Here is a 17,950-nt window from a genome sequence, read left to right as displayed (position 1 = left end):
GACGCGAACCGAAGGCGCAGCCACGCACGCCGTTCACATAGAGAGCTCTGCATAGATTAATTAAAATTAATCACGAGATATCCGCGTGTGACAGCGAACGAGCGCGCCCCGGTACCGCGCCCGTCTCCGTGACCCACGTCGGGCGTGAGGCGGAGACGGCGTTGCACGCGAACAGCACCACGCGTTGCGGCTTATTTTACATTTTCGAACGGATCGAGCGGGCCCCGGAAAACCGGCGGGGTTTACCCGAGCCCGGCCCGAAGACCGTCACTCGTTTTACACGTTTTTTAGGCGCGCAAACAGTGTTGTCAGCATACAGCGACGGCGTCGTCGTATTCTTTTATGCAGCCGGCCCTCAGACAGGAGTGGTCCTGGATATTTCTCCACGGACCGCAATGTGCGTTCGAAATGTCGATGTTCAAATGTGTCCTGCAGTTCACACTATGACGCGCAGTTAACTGCGTTCTTCATCGACCCGCGAGCCAAGTGATCCACCGTTCAGGGTAATAGTTTTTATATTTAGAAAATACGTGAACGATCTCTGTGTGTAACAAAATATTATGTGACGCACGCATTGCGCGTACGTCGTGATCTCGACTCGCTTCGCACTCGACATGAGCGCGTCGCGAGACGCACGCGCGTCGCGAGACGCACGCGCGTCGCGAGACGCACGCGCGTCGCGTACATGCGAACCGCGCCCGCCGAAGCGTCGTGCCGGAGACGTCGTGCCGGACACCCCCCCCACTTGCGGCGGGAGATGTCAGCGCGCGCGCGGCAAACGCGACAACGGAGCACAGAGAGCACATCGCGAGCGCGAAAATAATCAGTGATTGACACGTGATTGAAGTTATCATCGTCAACAGTCGGCTGTGAGCGAAGCGTGTCGGCGACAACGCTCGCGCACGCGACCGTTACACGTTAATGATCCTTCCGCAGGTTCCCCTACGGAAACCTTGTTACGACTTTTACTTCCTCTAAATGATCAAGTTTGGTCAACTTCCCAGCAACGCCGACGGCCGCGAAGCCACCGCGTGTCGGTCCGAAGACCTCACTAAATCATTCAATCGGTAGTAGCGACGGGCGGTGTGTACAAAGGGCAGGGACGTAATCAACGCGAGCTTATGACTCGCGCTTACTAGGAATTCCTCGTTTATGGGGGATAATTGCAAACCCCAATCCCCAGCACGAAGGAGTTTCAACGGGTTGCCCGGGCCTCTAGGCCAGGGAGAACATGTTGATTCCTTCAGTGTAGCGCGCGTGCGGCCCAGGACATCTAAGGGCATCACAGACCTGTTATTGCTCAATCTCGTGCGGCTCGAAGCCGCCGGTCCCTCTAAGAAGAATTTTAATACGCCGCCAGTGAGTTGCGCGACCCTGAAGCCGCGCACACCTAAATGACGACGCCTATTTAGCAGGCTAGAGTCTCGTTCGTTACCGGAATTAACCAGACAAATCGCTCCACCAACTAAGAACGGCCATGCACCACCACCCACCGAATCAAGAAAGAGCTGTTAATCTGTCAATCCTTCCGGTGTCCGGGCCTGGTGAGATTTCCCGTGTTGAGTCAAATTAAGCCGCAGGCTCCACTCCTGGTGGTGCCCTTCCGTCAATTCCTTTAAGTTTCAGCTTTGCAACCATACTCCCCCCGGAGTCCAAAATCTTTGGTTTCCCGGAAGCTGCCCGCCGAGCCATTGTAGTAACGTCGGCGGATCGCTAGATGACATATTTACGGTTAGAACTAGGGCGGTATCTAATCGCCTTCGAACCTCTAACTTTCGTTCTTGATTGATGAAAACACCTTTGGCAAATGCTTTCGCTGATGTTCGTCTTGCGACGATCCAAGAATTTCACCTCTAACGTCGCAATACGAATGCCCCCAGTTATCCCTATTAATCATTACCTCGGAGTTCTGAAAACCAACAAAATAGAACCGAGATCATATTCTATTATTCCATGCACGAAATATTCAAGCGGCATTTTGAGCCCGCTTTGAGCACTCTAATTTGTTCAAAGTAAAATTGTCGGCCCATCTCGACACTCACTGAAGAGCACCGCGATAGGATTTTGATATTGAACCGGCGTTTTACCGCCGGCTCACCGACGATATGCTCCGCAGACGTGTCAGTATCACCGCGGATGCGATGCACCGACAGCGCGGCGCACAAATGCAACTACGAGCTTTTTAACCGCAACAATTTTAGTATACGCTATTGGAGCTGGAATTACCGCGGCTGCTGGCACCAGACTTGCCCTCCAATTGTTCCTCGTTAAAATATTTAAAGTGTACTCATTCCGATTACGAGGCCTCGTAAGAGTCCCGTATCGTTATTTTTCGTCACTACCTCCCCGTGCCGGGAGTGGGTAATTTGCGCGCCTGCTGCCTTCCTTGGATGTGGTAGCCGTTTCTCAGGCTCCCTCTCCGGAATCGAACCCTGATTCCCCGTTACCCGTGACAACCATGGTAGTCGCAGAAACTACCATCGAAAGTTGATAAGGCAGACATTTGAAAGATGCGTCGCCGGTACTGGACCATGCGATCGGCAAAAGTTATCCAGATTCATCAAAATTAACGACTTCGGACGCGAGGCCCTCCGTCGATTGGTTTTGATCTAATAAAAGCACTCATCCCATCACTGGTCAGAGCTCTGATTGCATGTATTAGCTCTAGAATTACCACAGTTATCCAAGTAACTGAGTAAGATCTAAGGAACCAAAACTGATATATTGAGCCATTCGCGGTATCGCCTTAATACGGCTTGCACTGAGACATGCATGGCTTAATCTTTGAGACAAGCATATAACTACTGGCAGGATCAACCAGGGAGCTGCTGCAAACAACGATTGTTGTCGCGCTCAGCGCGTCATGCGTCGCGATCTCCCCTTAGGGCGTCGCGACTATGACATCTTGAACATATCGTGAGATATCCGTTCGCGCACTGTATACTATATATCTCAAAGGCATACGGTGCGCGTTGAACGAATCATAAATCGGCGATGGGCCGATTGTATGTTATGAAAGTTCAGTAACGAGAGTCCCTTCGGGTAATAATAAAAATGATGACACGCAATAGAAGCGGTATCAACGTATTAATATCGGTACACGTCGTGATCACAAATCGGATCGACGCCCGGTGCTTGAGAGGAGCGTGAACGTCTCGCACGAGTGAAATGCGCGACGCGTTCCGGCTTGCGGGCCCTCACGTTAAAAATCTTAACAGAGGGAAACCGTCGAAGCCCAGTCGGCGTCTTGGTGCGCGCAAAAAATTTACACGATCGCTTTCAACGTGACGAGGATCGCCGCAGCGTATGATACTATAGAGAGAGTGAAGAGAGGAATTATGAGAAACGAAATCACAAAAAACCTTTCAAATCACCAAATCAAATATCATCCGCATAGGGAAACTCGAAAACGCTCGATCGACACAGCGCGGTGAGTCTGTCTCATTTTTTATATTGTAAAAAAAGAACATATAAAACAACGCGCGACACAAACACAGACACAGACACACCAGCTCTGCCCCGAGAGTACCAACAACCGTATTGTTATTATATCATCGTCGTTATCATCGCGCGCATTCACAAACTTACTCAAATATAAATATATATTAAATAAAATATGAATGACGATGACGACGACGAGAATAATAAAACAGCAGCAGTTGTTGTGGCTGGGGGTGGTGGTTGGTGTTGTGCGTTTTTGTATTTTTGTCGCGTGCGTTTTTCACTCTTTTTACAAGAAAAAACTTGAGCGGCGTTGAATTCGGCGTCGCGAACCGTTCGCTACGGACTCGACTCTCGACGCCGACTGCCGTATGTGTGGTGCACGCGAACGATATGAACGTGTAAACTCTCTGATATGTGAATAAAGTGATTTTGATTTGATTTTACTATTTATTAATAACATAATATTGAATATGCATTGCGGCTTCGAAGAAAAAATCGTTTTTTTTTTTTTTTTTTTTTTTACTTTATTAATAACGAGTACGATAATGATCAGTAATAAACGCGCGACACGTACATTTCATTTTCCCTCCGAAACCAAATAAAAAACCTCCAAAAAAAAATATATTTCAAATCAAATCAAAATTCTTATCATACATCAATCTTACTCACCCAAACTAAACATGCGTCTAAACGCAGCGCGAGACGAGCCAGCTACTTGATACTACCTAAGACAAGAACAAATTACGGCAAGCGTATGTTTATTTACGAGGGCGCACAACTTTTTAATAGTCTACCTTCATCTCTCAAAAAGATTAGGTCACTAAAAACATTTAAACGTGACCTATCAGACTATATTGTTTCAAAGTTTTTATAAAACACATGTCTGAAATTGTTTGTTATGTGACAGTGCCCTGTAAAAGTGTGTAATCTTAAATTTTGTGAAGAAGAATAAGTACTATAATGTGTAACATGTATGTACTGAACATCTAAAGAACGGCGGATAAATTATTACATCATATTTTTATGTTCTCATGTAAGTGACAATATTATGTTTTTAATGAGAAATAAATATCTTTAAACGTAATTCTTTCTTACTTACTTACTTACTTACCTATTTACTTACTTACTTAGTTGCTTACTTACTTACTTACGTACTTACTTACTTACTTAATCACATTCGTTTTTCGCGATTTTCAGCAAAACGGTAGGTAAGTTTTATCATAAAAGTATCTCGGACAAAAATTGTAGATCGTAAAATTATCCATTAAAAATGTATCAATACTTAGTGTTAGATTCAAAAAGTGAGTTTCCACGCCACCTATGAGGTAGTAGTGTACTTAGCGCGTTTTTATAAGTTTTTGAATAGTTATTATCTCAGAAACGGTGGCTCGTAGGAAAAAAAGTATCGGTACATTTTTTATAGATAATTTTATCACCTACACTTTTTCTCGTAGGTATTTTTATGATAAATTAATAATTAATAATTTATTTTATTTAATTTAAAAAAAAAAACGGACAGAACATGCAATTATTAGGGGACACGAATATTGGTCAAAAACTATAATGTTCTGGTGTACAAGGAACAAGAGAAAAGATGGAGACCGGCAGGGAGCGCCGCGCTCCTCGCGCTCGGCGGTACTCGTTATTGGAGAAAACAAGTAAGTGAGATATCCGTCCGGGGAGACCGGCAGGGAGCGCCGCGCTCCTCGCGCTAGGCGGTACTCGCTATTGAGGAATCGACCGTACCCGCTATTGGGGCCGATCGTACTCGCTTTTGGAATTTGCGCAGCGCGCCCAACACCACCGGAGCCGCCGCCGCCGCCGACGGCGATGTACACTTATCACAACACTCGACTCGACATAATAACCTGAAAATGATCGTACTCGTTATCATTAGAGTAGTCGCCGTGTACAACATCAACCACGTCTTTCAACTATAATAAATAATAATATATTGTAAAATTTTATAATCATGAGAAATCGCGTGACGCGTCCGTCACGACGAAATATCATGATAATATTATTTATATTATTATGTTATTATAATAATTATATGTTGGCCTGTTGTTTGTTTGCACACACACACACACACAACTCTGCTTCTCGGCGACGATGCGTCCTCGGACGAATCACCTGGCGTAGGGCTGAGTCTCAACAGATCGCAGCACGACGCTGCTCTACCGAGCACAACACCCCGCCAGGAACGTAAGTCGTCTACAGACTATTCCGAGCCCCGACATCGAACTGAGGTAAATTCGAAACTTCGACGCCGTGGTGCACGTGTTAATACCGCTCGCACCGTTCGTCGCGTTCCAAATGGGCTTCGACGTCGCGTCTTACGAATAAAACGCGACTAGTAAAGTCACATTGTTTAGAGCCTCCCGACACTCGGGGCTCCACAGTGAGTATATCCTTGCCGGATTCGGCTAGGCTGGCTTCGGCCTTAGAGGCGTTCAGGCATAATCCCGCGGATGGTAGCTTCGCACCACCGGCCGCTCGGCCGAGTGCATGAACCAAATGTCCGAAACTGCGGTTCCTCTCGTACTGAGCAGTATTACTATCGCAACGACACGCCATCAGGAGGGTAAAACTAACCTGTCTCACGACGGTCTAAACCCAGCTCACGTTCCCTTTTGATGGGTGAACAATCCAACGCTTGGCGAATTTTGCTTCGCAATGATAGGAAGAGCCGACATCGAAGGATCAAAAAGCAACGTCGCTATGAACGCTTGGCCGCCACAAGCCAGTTATCCCTGTGGTAACTTTTCTGGCACCTCTTGCTAAAAACTCTTTATACTAAAGGATCGATAGGCCGTGCTTTCGCAGTCCCTATGCGTACTGAACATCTGGATCAAGCCAGCTTTTGCCCTTTTGCTCCACGCGAGGTTTCTGTCCTCGCTGAGCTGGCCTTAGGACACCTGCGTTATTCTTTGACAGATGTACCGCCCCAGTCAAACTCCCCGCCTGGCAGTGTCCTCGAACCGGATCACGCGGGAGTTGTACGGCGACGAGCGTTGCCGCCACGTCGCCACTCTGCACGCTTGGAACGAAACACCGTACGCCCGCCGATATTATCGACCGCGCACCGCTTCCGCCCAACCGAGTAAGTAATGAAACAATGAAAGTAGTGGTTTTTCAGCGACGACCGCGAACGATCTCCCACTTATGCTACACCTCTCATGTCTCCTTACAATGCCAGACTAGAGTCAAGCTCAACAGGGTCTTCTTTCCCCGCTGATTCTCCCAAGCCCGTTCCCTTGGCTGTGGTTTCGCTAGATAGTAGATAGGGACATAACCCACCTCCTTCCCATGGTCTTACCGACCTTTCGGTCATCAAGACCTAGGTACCGACCGAAACAGCGGGAGATGTACCGGATTTGAGGTCCGGCACATTTTCTTGACTCCCTACAAGTTCTCTTTTTTAATATGCGTCCCTAGATGGCCCTCTCCCCCTTTCTGGGGGCGGCCGACCACAGATACGGCTTCTTCGTCGCCGGGCTCTCCTTCTTCCTAATCTCCTCTTCTTCTCTTGGTCTTCCTTTCTCTGTCTTCGTCACCGTCTTGGTTTACCCCTCCATCACTCTCCTGACACGGTACCAACTTGCGGCATATCTCATTAGCCTGGAGAAATTCTCCTCAGAGGATACCAAGTCTCCGTAATAAACTGGTCCTGGTCTTGTCCTCGTTAGATGGTCCAGCATTTCGCCTCTTGCTTCCTCGTACAAGCTGCAATCCCACAGCACGTGGTCGCGGTTCTCGTCCGTCGCGCCACATGGACATGTGCCGTCCCCTTTTAGCCCCAGGTCCCTAAGCTTGCTGTTGAACTGCCCATGCCCCGTCAACAGCTGCGACGTGTAATGGTCGGGATGCACCCACGACGCCAGGAGTCTTTCCCCGACACATGGGAAGAAGCGTCTGAGTTCGCCACCTCTCTCCTCGCGTTCCCAGCGCTCCTGCCACATGTTCACCACTTCGGAGTGGATGTCCTTCTTTAATGACGCGAGCTCCTTTTTAACCCTATCGCCCCTGGTCGCCTCGATCTTGCCCGCACGATAAACTTCCAGGTCTGCCGGAAGTACCCCTGCTAAAACTGGCAGTGCGGCCGTGCTCGTGGAGCGGTACGCCTTGGTGAGCAGCACCAACGACGTTCGTTGAGTCCTGAGCAACCGACTCGACACCACATGCAAAAATGCCCTGTGATACCAGGTGCTTGCCGCGTAAGTCAAGGTTGCTACGAATGTCCCTCTATACAAGAGCTTAAGTGCCTTGTATCGTATGCCCCAAGAGGTTGAAGATACCCTAGCCATTTTGCCGAAACACTTCGCGGCTCGCTCCCCGATATCCAAGGCGTGCTCTGCAAATGATCCCTTACCATCAATGTAGTAGTAGATAGGGACATAACCCACCTCCTTCCCATGGTCTTACCGACCTTTCGGTCATCAAGACCTAGGTACCGACCGAAACAGCGGGAGATGTACCGGATTTGAGGTCCGGCACATTTTCTTGACTCCCTACAAGTTCTCATTTTTTTTTTTTCGTCCCTAGATGGCCCTCTCCCCCTTTCTGGGGGCGGCCGACCACAACTACGGCTTCGTCGTCGGGCAGCCCATCTTGCAGTTCTTCTCCTCTTCCTAAAGTCTTCCTTTCTCTGTCTTCGACACCGTCTTGGTTTACCCCTCCATCACTCTCCGGTCACGGTACCAACTTGTGGCAAATCTAACCAACCTTGAGAAGTTCACCTCCGAAGAAACAAGATCTCCGTAATGCACTGGTCCCGGATTTTTCCTCTCTAGATGGTCTAACAGTTCACCTCTCGCCCGATCGTACAGACTACATTCCCACAGCACGTGGTCGCGGTTCTCTTCCGTCGCGCCACATGGACAGGTGCCGTCCCCTTTGAGCCCCAGGTCCCTAAGCTTCCCGTTGAACATACCATGCCCCGTTAACAGTTGCGACGTGTAGTGGTCGGGATGCACCCACGTCGCCAGGAGTCTGTCCCCGACACATGGGAAGAAGCGTTTGAGATCGCCACCCCTCTCTTCACGTTCCCAACGCTCCTGCCACATGATGACCACCTCGGAGTGGATGTCTTTCTTCAAGATCGCGAGCTCCTGCTTTACCTTATCGCCCCTGGTCGCCTCTATCTTGCCCGCGCGGTACACCTCCAGGTCGGCTGGAAGCACCCCTGCTAGCACTGGCAGTGCGGCCGTACTCGTGGAGCGATACGCCTTGGTGAGCAGCACCAACGACGTTCGCTGTGTCCTAAGCAACCGGCTAGACACCACATACAGGAACGACCTGTGATACCAGACGCTCGCCGCGTACGTGAGAGTAGCTACGTACGTCCCCCTGTACAAGACTTTAAGAGCCTTGTACTGTATGCCCCATGATGTTGAAGATACCCGTGCCATTTTACCAAAGCACCTCGCGGCTCGCTCTCCGATATCCAAGGCATGCTCGGCAAATGATCTCTTACCATCAATTGTAACGCCCAAGATTTTCACCGAGTCCACCGCTCCTACAGGTTCGCCTGACATTCTAATAACCGGAGGGCGCCCGAAGGAACCCTTCAGGGTAATCGACTTAGCTTTCAGCGGTGAAAACTTCAGCCGATTCCTGCGACCCCAAGTCGAGATTCTCTCGAGCACCGCCCCGGCCTTGGTCTCGATAGCAGCCCTAGAATCCGCTTGTATAAGTAGCGTCACGTCGTCCGCGTACGCTACCATTTCGACCCCTGTTGGTACGTCCATTTCCAAAAGGTCATTCAACAGAATATTCCAAAGTGTAGGGCCGAGCACAGAGCCCTGTGGACACCCCATGGTTGACGGTTTCCACACCGTCTCCCCCCCTGCAAACATACCGACCCGTCTATTGACGAAGTACGAGCAGAGACACTTGTATATGTTCGGCGGGCAGCCGCCCTGCTTAAACTTAAGCAGGACCATAGGCCACCATGCATTATCGAATGCACCTGCTATGTCCAACGTTACCGCCTGGACATACTTGTGAGTGCTGGCGTTCACTGTATAGAGAAGCGAGTTCAGAGCCGTTAACGTCGACCTCCCTTTCATAAACCCATGTTGACGGGTTGACATGCGACTGTACAGACCCGGGGTACATTCACATATCAACTGCTCAAGCACCTTACCCAGTACTGGCAAGAGGGTGATAGGTCTATACGCCTTTGGGTCAGTCGCCTTCCCATCACCCTTTGGCAATACTATTAACCGGCCATCCTTCCATACATCGGGGAATACTCCCTCATTTATGCACTTCACATACATAAGTGTCATCTCACACGCGGCCGCCTTCCACGCTGCCTTTACAATACGAGCGGTGACACCGTCTATCCCCGGAGCCTTGTCCGGTAAATTCCGAATTATTCGGCCTATTTGTTCTCTGGTGGGGGGACTCACCGAGTGACCACTGGGCAAACAAGCTGCCGCCAGGCGCACCTGCATATGGTAGTCAGAGTCGGCTGCCAGGTCGTCGTCCGGACACATTGCTGCCAGTATCCCTCCCAACGCGCTGCGAATATCGATAGCATACCCCTGCGCAAGCTTAAACCCATTAATGACGTTCGCAGGTGGACGCACCCTACCGGTGGCGGCACGATACGCCATACCCCACGGATCGTCATTCCCACTGTCAGCAAGCCGCGAGAAGTGGTTGGTCTCCGCTTCGCGCATAGACTTTCTGTAGACCGCGCGGGCACGATGGAAGCGCGCCCTGCAGATATCTTCTGCCAGTCCGCCCGCGCGCCGAGACTGTTGCCATTCCCGACGTAATCTGTTATGTTCCCGCCGAAGGTTGTCGAGTTTCCTCGACCACCATTCGTGACCGCGTGTTTGGTCCTTCCCCTTAGCGAACCCTAAGCACTCCCCGGCTGTCCGATCGAGCGTTTGGACAAACTGCTTGCAGAGTTCCTGCGCTGGCTTTCGGCAGTCAAGCCTGCCTACTCGCCACGAGAGCGTAGAACAAAACCGGTCCCAGTCCACACTTCGGTCCCGGAACCTCGTCGGTTCTTCTCCTGGTTCCAGCTCTCCCTGGTACCGCGCGGCTGATGGGTTTCCTATGGCGATGGAGAACGTAATCAGCTGGTGGTCGCTGCTGCTCTCGTCTTCCCTCACCTTCCAATGCAGTATTGGGACTCCTCTGGTTGTAAACGTCACATCAATGTTGGAGGAACCGTTGACCGTGTTGAAAGTGTACGGTTCCCCCTCCTTATTATGTACGAGGAGCCCCTTTGAGAGGATGAAACTCTCCATCGCCAATCTTCTTCGACTTGTTTCTGCACCTCTTCCCTCAAATTGCTCACGGCGACTGTGCCAGAGCGGAGAGTGCGTGTTGGTATCGGCTCCAATGATAATTTGTTTCCCTCTTAGTGCTTCCAGTACGCGGTCCAAGTGTTCAATGTGGGTTTCAATGCTCTCGCAGTACTGGAAGTACGCCGACACCATGTAGAAATCTCCGCCTTCCCCCCGGAAGTGTGCCACTAGGCAGTGCGGCGTGGAAAGATGAGGCAGGATCATTCCAGCTATCCTTGTGCTGTTGACGTAGATCCCTGCCTTCGAATCTTCCGCGCACTGTAGCAGCCCCTGCAGCTGGGCCCTCGCATACTGTTCCTGGACAAGAACAATACCGAGACCCAGCCTTTGGGCGATTTCCGGGAGTTCCGCTGTCGCCGTTGCTGCTCCTTGGAGGTTAATCTGCCCGACGTTTATGCTGCGATGCCTAGCATCCATAATCTGTTCTTTCGGCTGCCCTCTTCTGCGCCGCTATCCTGGCCGGGCATGTAGAAGCCGCCGTCTTGTGGTCCTCTCCCTGCTTTCCCGCTTTGACGCAGGTGGCGCAACGCACGTTCTTCGCCTTGCACTCCTTGTGGCCATGCCCAGCGTCTCCGCACCTGCTGCAGGTCTCCTTCTCCGCCCTGCAGTGCTTCGCGGAGTGCCCGTACCATTGGCATTTCGAACAGCATGTGACGTCGAGGAAGTCACGCACCAGGTACCGCTCCCAATCGATATATACCCTCTCCCTCGACATCAGTCTGTCCCGCCACTGTGCACTGCAGGCTAGCACTACCGTTGTGCACGAGCCTCCTTTGGTTTTCTTGTAGAAGGCCACCCTTGGGAAGCCTTCCTTGGCGTCAACCTCGGAGAAGTTCTGCTGACGCAGTGCTCCCAGGAGTTCTTCTCCATCCTTAACGTGGCCCTGGATTAGATAGGGACAGCGGGAATCTCGTTAATCCATTCATGCGCGTCACTAATTAGATGACGAGGCATTTGGCTACCTTAAGAGAGTCATAGTTACTCCCGCCGTTTACCCGCGCTTGCTTGAATTTCTTCACGTTGACATTCAGAGCACTGGGCAGAAATCACATTGCGTCAACACCCGCGAGGGCCATCGCAATGCTTTGTTTTAATTAGACAGTCGGATTCCCCTTGTCCGTGCCAGTTCTGAGCTGACCGTTGAACGGCGGTCGTACAGTACCGCGCCGATCGCGCACGAGACGAAACCGACGCGGACTTACGGCTAGGAAGATCCGCGAAAGGCCGGAACGCGGGTCCGGATTCAGCACGACGCGCGAGACCACCTTGCGATGGAGACACGCGCGAGCATCGACCAGGCCCGGCACCGGCCGCATCCGCTTCCCGTCCAAACCCGACACGCCCCGGTCCTCAGAGCCAATCCTTATTCCGAAGTTACGGATCCAATTTGCCGACTTCCCTTACCTACATTATTCTATCGACTAGAGGCTCTTCACCTTGGAGACCTGCTGCGGATATGGGTACGAGCCGGCGCGACATCTCCACGTACATCCCTCACCTGAATTTTCAAGGTCCGCAGAGAGTATCCGGACACCGCCGCAAATGCGGTGCTCTTCGCGTTCCGAACCATATCTCCCTTCTATAGGATTCCATGGAACTCGAACGCTCAGGCAGAAAAGAAAACTCTTCCCGGACCACTCGGCGGCGTCTTCAGGCCACTTTGGGTTACCCCGTCGAACACTCGCTTGAGAAACGAGAGAATGATTATTGAAACGGTTCCGCTGCCGGGTTCCGGAATAGGAACCGGATTCCCTTTCGCTCAAAGGGCGTTATTTATCATATACACAAAATATATATAAACACGCCGCATCGACATAAGATCTCTCCTTGAGCTTAGGATCGACTGACTCGCGAGCAACTACTGTTCACGCGAAACCCTTCTCCACGTCAGTCCTCCAGGGCCTCGCTGGAGTATTTGCTACTACCACCAAGATCTGCACCGACGGAGGCTCCAGGCGGGCTCACGCCCAGACCCTTCTGCGCACTCCGCCGCGCACGTCCTACTCGTTACGGCATAATACGCGTGCGCTTTGACACGCACGCGCCGATTGCCGGTAACGGTAGTGTATAGGCAAAACGCTTCAGCGCCATCCATTTTCAGGGCTGGTCGCTTCGGCAGGTGAGTCGTTGCACACTCCTTAGCGGATTCCGACTTCCATGGCCACCGTCCTGCTGTCATGAGCGACCAACGCCTTTCATGGTGTCCCATGAGCGTTTTTTAGGCGCCTTAACACTACGTTTGGTTCATCCCACAGCGCCAGTTCTGCTTACCAAAATTGGCCCACTTGGCACCGTCATCAGATCTCCGGCTTCATCGTTCGAGTAAGCCGGAGTTCTCACCCATTTAAAGTTTGAGAATAGGTTGAGGTCGTTTCGGCCCCAATGCCTCTAATCATTCGCTTTACCGGATGAGACTGTTACGAGTCGACGCCAGCTATCCTGAGGGAAACTTCGGACGGAACCAGCTACTAGATGGTTCGATTAGTCTTTCGCCCCTATACCCAGTTCCGACGATCGATTTGCACGTCAGAATCGCTACGGTCCTCCATCAGGGTTTCCCCTGACTTCGACCTGACCAGGCATAGTTCACCATCTTTCGGGTCCCAGCATCTGTGCTCAGAGCGCGCCCGCATTCGCTGATTGGAAACGAGACGCCTCGGGAGTGCGAGAGATCGATTTTTGACGACCGACGCTCCATCCTCCCTGAGCGCGCGACAAGCGCGCGCCTTCACTTTCGTTGCGCCTTTCAGTTTTGTCTGTTTGAATTCATAACTCAATGACTCGCACACATGCTAGACTCCTTGGTCCGTGTTTCAAGACGGGTCCTGCGAGTGCCCGAAACAGTAACATCGCCGACTGATACGCGCACAGTCCGAGACTACACGGCTGCGACGACAGCGGCGTCGCGTCAGCATCCGCACAAGGGCAGGATGTCGACGACGACTCTCGCTCGCGTCGGGCCGGACGCGTCCCCGGATGGAGACGCGTGCGCGTTTCATGACAAGTACCGTCCGCCGCCGGCCGGCGATCGTCACGGTCGGACGGCTGTGCGCGTGAACGCGCAGCCGCCCGGCTCCCGGACAACGCTTAGGCCGAACAGACGAACGGGTCGCGATGCATAATGTGTACTAAGAGAGAAGTGCACGCCGTCCGGGTGCGTCAACGGCGGCGACCGGTGAACGCGAGCACGAGTCTCGCGCACATCGCGGCACGCCGCCGTACGCCCCGGAGTGACGATGAATCTCTCCGTTCGTTCATTCGAGTTTCGCAGGTTTACCCCTGAACGGTTTCACGTACTCTTGAACTCTCTCTTCAAAGTTCTTTTCAACTTTCCCTCACGGTACTTGTTCGCTATCGGTCTCGCGGTTATATTTAGCCTTAGATGGAGTTTACCACCCACTTAGGGCTGCACTCTCAAGCAACCCGACTCTGAGGAGAGTCCCTCTCGCGGACTCGCTCCGTCGCTACGGGCCTGGCACCCTCTATGGGAAAACGGCCCCGTTCAAGACGAACTTGGACGGGAGCGGCGACCGCGAGAAAGCGGAACCTCCCTAACACCACATGTCCCGCGACCGTGACGACCGCGGGATTCGGCGCTGGGCTTATCCCTGTTCGCTCGCCGCTACTGAGGGAATCCTGGTTAGTTTCTTTTCCTCCGCTTACTAATATGCTTAAATTCGGCGGGTGATCCTCCCTGATCTGAGGCCAACGATAAAAAGTATGAGGCAGACACGATATCCGTCAGCGCAGCGACACCGTCGTGCGCGCGCCGCCAATAAGTCTCAACGACGTATCGTCGACCCGCGCACGTACCGCGATCGAAGCGCCCTTCGGACGTCGAGTCCGCCTACTCGTTTGCACGCTCACGTCGGGCCGAAATAACACGTGCAGCGCACGGGACGCGAACCGAAGGCGCAGCCACGCACGCCGTTCACATAGAGAGCTCTGCATAGATTAATTAAAATTAATCACGAGATATCCGCGTGTGACAGCGAACGAGCGCGCCCCGGTACCGCGCCCGTCTCCGTGACCCACGTCGGGCGTGAGGCGGAGACGGCGTTGCACGCGAACAGCACCACGCGTTGCGGCTTATTTTACATTTTCGAACGGATCGAGCGGGCCCCGGAAAACCGGCGGGGTTTACCCGAGCCCGGCCCGAAGACCGTCACTCGTTTTACACGTTTTTTAGGCGCGCAAACAGTGTTGTCAGCATACAGCGACGGCGTCGTCGTATTCTTTTATGCAGCCGGCCCTCAGACAGGAGTGGTCCTGGATATTTCTCCACGGACCGCAATGTGCGTTCGAAATGTCGATGTTCAAATGTGTCCTGCAGTTCACACTATGACGCGCAGTTAACTGCGTTCTTCATCGACCCGCGAGCCAAGTGATCCACCGTTCAGGGTAATAGTTTTTATATTTAGAAAATACGTGAACGATCTCTGTGTGTAACAAAATATTATGTGACGCACGCATTGCGCGTACGTCGTGATCTCGACTCGCTTCGCACTCGACATGAGCGCGTCGCGAGACGCACGCGCGTCGCGTACATGCGAACCGCGCCCGCCGAAGCGTCGTGCCGGAGACGTCGTGCCGGACACCCCCCCCACTTGCGGCGGGAGATGTCAGCGCGCGCGCGGCAAACGCGACAACGGAGCACAGAGAGCACATCGCGAGCGCGAAAATAATCAGTGATTGACACGTGATTGAAGTTATCATCGTCAACAGTCGGCTGTGAGCGAAGCGTGTCGGCGACAACGCTCGCGCACGCGACCGTTACACGTTAATGATCCTTCCGCAGGTTCCCCTACGGAAACCTTGTTACGACTTTTACTTCCTCTAAATGATCAAGTTTGGTCAACTTCCCAGCAACGCCGACGGCCGCGAAGCCACCGCGTGTCGGTCCGAAGACCTCACTAAATCATTCAATCGGTAGTAGCGACGGGCGGTGTGTACAAAGGGCAGGGACGTAATCAACGCGAGCTTATGACTCGCGCTTACTAGGAATTCCTCGTTTATGGGGGATAATTGCAAACCCCAATCCCCAGCACGAAGGAGTTTCAACGGGTTGCCCGGGCCTCTAGGCCAGGGAGAACATGTTGATTCCTTCAGTGTAGCGCGCGTGCGGCCCAGGACATCTAAGGGCATCACAGACCTGTTATTGCTCAATCTCGTGCGGCTCGAAGCCGCCGGTCCCTCTAAGAAGAATTTTAATACGCCGCCAGTGAGTTGCGCGACCCTGAAGCCGCGCACACCTAAATGACGACGCCTATTTAGCAGGCTAGAGTCTCGTTCGTTACCGGAATTAACCAGACAAATCGCTCCACCAACTAAGAACGGCCATGCACCACCACCCACCGAATCAAGAAAGAGCTGTTAATCTGTCAATCCTTCCGGTGTCCGGGCCTGGTGAGATTTCCCGTGTTGAGTCAAATTAAGCCGCAGGCTCCACTCCTGGTGGTGCCCTTCCGTCAATTCCTTTAAGTTTCAGCTTTGCAACCATACTCCCCCCGGAGTCCAAAATCTTTGGTTTCCCGGAAGCTGCCCGCCGAGCCATTGTAGTAACGTCGGCGGATCGCTAGATGACATATTTACGGTTAGAACTAGGGCGGTATCTAATCGCCTTCGAACCTCTAACTTTCGTTCTTGATTGATGAAAACACCTTTGGCAAATGCTTTCGCTGATGTTCGTCTTGCGACGATCCAAGAATTTCACCTCTAACGTCGCAATACGAATGCCCCCAGTTATCCCTATTAATCATTACCTCGGAGTTCTGAAAACCAACAAAATAGAACCGAGATCATATTCTATTATTCCATGCACGAAATATTCAAGCGGCATTTTGAGCCCGCTTTGAGCACTCTAATTTGTTCAAAGTAAAATTGTCGGCCCATCTCGACACTCACTGAAGAGCACCGCGATAGGATTTTGATATTGAACCGGCGTTTTACCGCCGGCTCACCGACGATATGCTCCGCAGACGTGTCAGTATCACCGCGGATGCGATGCACCGACAGCGCGGCGCACAAATGCAACTACGAGCTTTTTAACCGCAACAATTTTAGTATACGCTATTGGAGCTGGAATTACCGCGGCTGCTGGCACCAGACTTGCCCTCCAATTGTTCCTCGTTAAAATATTTAAAGTGTACTCATTCCGATTACGAGGCCTCGTAAGAGTCCCGTATCGTTATTTTTCGTCACTACCTCCCCGTGCCGGGAGTGGGTAATTTGCGCGCCTGCTGCCTTCCTTGGATGTGGTAGCCGTTTCTCAGGCTCCCTCTCCGGAATCGAACCCTGATTCCCCGTTACCCGTGACAACCATGGTAGTCGCAGAAACTACCATCGAAAGTTGATAAGGCAGACATTTGAAAGATGCGTCGCCGGTACTGGACCATGCGATCGGCAAAAGTTATCCAGATTCATCAAAATTAACGACTTCGGACGCGAGGCCCTCCGTCGATTGGTTTTGATCTAATAAAAGCACTCATCCCATCACTGGTCAGAGCTCTGATTGCATGTATTAGCTCTAGAATTACCACAGTTATCCAAGTAACTGAGTAAGATCTAAGGAACCAAAACTGATATATTGAGCCATTCGCGGTATCGCCTTAATACGGCTTGCACTGAGACATGCATGGCTTAATCTTTGAGACAAGCATATAACTACTGGCAGGATCAACCAGGGAGCTGCTGCAAACAACGATTGTTGTCGCGCTCAGCGCGTCATGCGTCGCGATCTCCCCTTAGGGCGTCGCGACTATGACATCTTGAACATATCGTGAGATATCCGTTCGCGCACTGTATACTATATATCTCAAAGGCATACGGTGCGCGTTGAACGAATCATAAATCGGCGATGGGCCGATTGTATGTTATGAAAGTTCAGTAACGAGAGTCCCTTCGGGTAATAATAAAAATGATGACACGCAATAGAAGCGGTATCAACGTATTAATATCGGTACACGTCGTGATCACAAATCGGATCGACGCCCGGTGCTTGAGAGGAGCGTGAACGTCTCGCACGAGTGAAATGCGCGACGCGTTCCGGCTTGCGGGCCCTCACGTTAAAAATCTTAACAGAGGGAAACCGTCGAAGCCCAGTCGGCGTCTTGGTGCGCGCAAAAAATTTACACGATCGCTTTCAACGTGACGAGGATCGCCGCAGCGTATGATACTAT

At 51.8% G+C, this 17,950-nt stretch overlaps 4 non-coding genes and 1 pseudogene across 4 annotated transcripts; all 5 read right to left on the bottom strand.

Annotated features, from left to right (window-relative positions):
- Positions 1–349: 349 nt before the first annotated feature.
- On the bottom strand, positions 350–506 carry LOC126977791 (5.8S ribosomal RNA). The gene has a single exon (XR_007732419.1). It is a non-coding gene; the product is annotated as a 5.8S ribosomal RNA (ribosomal RNA).
- A 413-nt stretch (positions 507–919) lies between these two features.
- Positions 920–2,824, bottom strand: LOC126977624 (small subunit ribosomal RNA). The gene has a single exon (XR_007732298.1). It is a non-coding gene; the product is annotated as a small subunit ribosomal RNA (ribosomal RNA).
- Positions 2,825–5,568: 2,744 nt separating this feature from the next.
- On the bottom strand, positions 5,569–14,480 carry LOC126977765 (large subunit ribosomal RNA; annotated as a pseudogene).
- Positions 14,481–15,019: 539 nt separating this feature from the next.
- On the bottom strand, positions 15,020–15,176 carry LOC126977790 (5.8S ribosomal RNA). Its single transcript, XR_007732418.1, has one exon. It is a non-coding gene; the product is annotated as a 5.8S ribosomal RNA (ribosomal RNA).
- A 377-nt stretch (positions 15,177–15,553) lies between these two features.
- Positions 15,554–17,458, bottom strand: LOC126977622 (small subunit ribosomal RNA). The gene has a single exon (XR_007732297.1). It is a non-coding gene; the product is annotated as a small subunit ribosomal RNA (ribosomal RNA).
- Between the last annotated feature and the right edge of the window lie 492 nt (positions 17,459–17,950).

The sequence above is a fragment of the Leptidea sinapis genome, chromosome 45 (genome assembly GCF_905404315.1).
Source record: "Leptidea sinapis chromosome 45, ilLepSina1.1, whole genome shotgun sequence".
NCBI classification, from domain to species: domain Eukaryota; kingdom Metazoa; phylum Arthropoda; class Insecta; order Lepidoptera; family Pieridae; genus Leptidea; species Leptidea sinapis.
This window is presented reverse-complemented; position numbering and strand designations above follow the sequence as displayed.